Below are 3,413 nucleotides of genomic sequence, written 5' to 3'. Positions count from 1 at the left end.
GGGGACATGACAGGTTTTGCAGCCGGCCAGCCACTCTGCCCAGGAGCGGAGAGACTGCAAACCCCTCTCTCCCGGCCTGAGTGCAGCAAACCCTGGGTCCCAAATGCTGCCCTCCCTGCCCTCCCGAGTGCAGCGTGCGCGACTGGCACAGCAGGGCATAGTGGGCCATGCACAAAAACTGCCTGTCACTGCAAGCTCCATGCTGCCCTGGCCACACTTCCTGTGTGTGCATAGGGGCAGCACACACCCACCCTGCCCCCACCCCCCCACACAGATCTGGGGGGCATGGGTCCCCACTGCCCCCTGGGAATGCATGCTGCCACTGGGAGCTGGCCCCACCCGAGCCTGCAGCAGGCAGGCATTAGCAGGGAGCTGGCTCATGCTCCTGCTGTAGCAGCCACTGCCTTCCACTGGGGGCAGGGGGCTGCAGACCTGGGTCCCTGGCCCCATAGCTCTGGGGCATTTAATGTTAACCACGGATTTTGGGATTTTTATCAGAGAATCTGCAATGTTTTATCAGATAATTTGTGATTTTTTTTTATCCGAGAAAACCAGGATTCCTGCTTATAAGCAGTACCTCAAGGCCACAGATTTTGCTCAGAGTAAAGGAGAAGGACCATTGCCACAATTTTTATCTGATTAACAAAGCCTGTAACAGAAAATGTAAGCAGCATGATAGCCATGTATATTTGTCACAAAAGGACAAAAGAAAGTTTCAGTGCTGATATCCAATCTATTTGTAGGAGGATATATCAGTTTTATATCCAATCAATGTAATACCACTTTTTCTTTTAAAGAAAACATTCCATATCCTTAAGGCATTCAACTCTTCTGTCAGAAAAGTTATTTTACAATGTAGTAATTACTTTTTTCTAGAGGAAGAGAATTTTAAAGGGAAGTAATGTTTTTCCTCAGATTTTTCCTTACTTGTGCTTTGATGGATGATGTATTTTGCAACTTAGTAAAGAAATCATGACTTATCGCTTGTGCCTTGACTTCTCTGAAAAAATAAAGAGCTGCCCCTTTATGCAAAAAAATCATTTCTATGAGTAAAACAGGTTTTGCTGTGGAAAAGAAGGGTTTTATAGAATCTGTAGTAATGTTTCTGCCAATATATATACTTCTGAGTGCAAATCCTAGTGCCACAAGCTCAGAAGCCATCTATATAAGGCTGATCATTGAACCACAAACTTTGTAATTATATATGGGGCCATAGTATCAAGCAACTACCCTAACTCTGAATTTGTAGAAATTGGGAGTATAGTTGCAGACAGGTGAACTGAGAATTTTCCTTACATATGCCCAGAGATGGGTGTAATAACTTGCTGTAAAAGTGATCGAGAGCACTAGTCAAGGTAGCCACTGCAGGAATTCCAGTTATGTTGAGTCACAGTTTTTGCTAAGCTATAGTTAAACAAAGACTCCAGAAAAGGAGCTTGGGAAGAACTGGCCTTGTGACCATTGAATGACCTGATAAGAAAGAAAAAAAAATAAAAACACACCAATCAGCAAAGCAGCTGATTCAAAAGAAGGAGTGGCAAAAAGCAGCTACTGAATAACTCAAGAAGTAATGTAGAAGAGCATACTAATGAGGCAGATAAACGGAACCAAAAATACAGGTGGGCAAACTCGGCAAGAGGGACCAGTGGAAATGAACATCTCAATAGAAAGATAGAGGAAAAACTGGCATGAGATTAAGGCACTTCAGACTTGCAAAACTTATTTTTTGTAGCAACCTTATGGAATCTAACTCATACGGTGTCACTATCTCTCAAGGGCATTTACTAAAGTTGCGCTATTTGTTAAACAGATCAGCTGGCACACTGTCCGAGTGACAACTATCCTCTCTGAGCTTCGCCACAAAACAAATGCAAGCACCTTTTTTAAAGTCACCTCTGGAGTCTGAAGACTTAGCCTTCCTGAACATACCAACCCCCAGCAGTCTGTATATCAAAGCAACAGCAGCATGATACCACCTGAAGAAAACACTCCCCACACCTCAGAACAATAACCATCTACTCTCCTGAAACAAGCATCTATTTGGGCTTCTAAATTAAGAAATAAGATGACTTGTGCACAGTGCTGTTGTATTAATATTGTAAAATGAATATGAAGAAATGGGGATGGACAGAATATTCCACCCTACATGGAAAGAGTAGATCCTCCATTTATCAGTTGTGAATTTAACTTGTAGACTGTGGATCTTCCTGAACTGGATGACTGATGTAGACTAGGTACTTCAGGATCCTCCTAATAGTATGGAAAACAAAACCTAAGAAGCACCATTACCATATGGATCTGTATGAAGTGAACAATGCATTTTAATCAAAAACTTAACAAGGCACCAGAAATACTATCATGTCCCTCTTTCAAAATCACGATGGCTTGTTAAACATTAAGAATTACCAGATACACCTTGTTTAGGAAGGAGCATGCAGAGAGAGAGGCAGGGAATCTGCATTATGAATACTATTATATGTTCTAGAGTCAATGACAATTTGAAAAGACTGGCCCTGGAATGCTTAGATTGCAATGTACCAACTAATGAATCAGAAAAAGGGGTAGTGGTGGGGGCCTCTCACACCACCAAAGCAAATGTGGGAACACAATTACATCAGAACACAATGAACATCAATTTATACTCTATAGAAAAAAATTGCAGTATTATGAGGGATTTCAAGTAGGAGCACATATGCCAAAGACCTCATGCTGCTACAGCTACTGGTAAAAATGGTTTATTTCTAAAAACATTTCCAAAAAATACCAGATGATAATTTTCTAACAAATAACATTACAACTACCACTTTATAAGAAGTACTGAATATCACTTTCAGATAAAGATGAAAAATCTACTTAAAACAAAGTACCTACATGCCAGTGATAATGATCTAATTTTGTTTTGATCAGTGGAAACAGAACATGGCCCTGACTAGCAATATATATTAGAGGTGCACTGATACATCAGTCCCATACTGGATCAGCACCGATATAAGGAAAATTGACAGTATTGGCATTCAGCTTTTTTTTGGCTGATGATGTGGCTGATAAAAGCCCCACGCATGCGCGCAGCCTCCGCATAGCATACAGGTGGCCAGGAGTGTAGCCCGACAGTGGGGAGAAGAGTTGGGCATGGCTGGTAAGTCTGTTGTGAGGGAAGGGGCATGGAGTGGGGCAGATTGAGGCCTCCGTGGTGAGGGAGGGAGTGGGGCTGGGGCTGCACAGTTGGGATGGAGCCATGAGCAGCTCGTCCTGGGGGCACGGCTCCTGCTGTTGGATACACCCCAGGAGGGCATGGGAGGAGTGTCCCACCAGATCTGTGCGCAGGGTGAGGGCATGCTGCTGCTGTGAGTTAGGGCCAGGGCTGCACTGGGCTCTTCCTGGTGGTTGTTGTTGGGGGGGGGGGGGGGGTCGGG

At 43.7% G+C, this 3,413-nt stretch overlaps 1 protein-coding gene across 1 annotated transcript in view; it reads right to left on the bottom strand.

Annotated features, from left to right (window-relative positions):
* Positions 1-3,413, bottom strand: part of MAN2A1 (mannosidase alpha class 2A member 1) — a 229,426-nt gene that overhangs the window by 18,987 nt on the left and 207,026 nt on the right. The window lies entirely within an intron of this gene.

Source organism: Alligator sinensis, unplaced genomic scaffold (assembly GCF_000455745.1).
Source record: "Alligator sinensis unplaced genomic scaffold, ASM45574v1 scaffold30_1, whole genome shotgun sequence".
NCBI lineage: Eukaryota > Metazoa > Chordata > Crocodylia > Alligatoridae > Alligator > Alligator sinensis.
The sequence above is the reverse complement of the archived record's forward strand: the minus strand, read 5'-3'. Positions and strand labels throughout refer to the sequence as shown.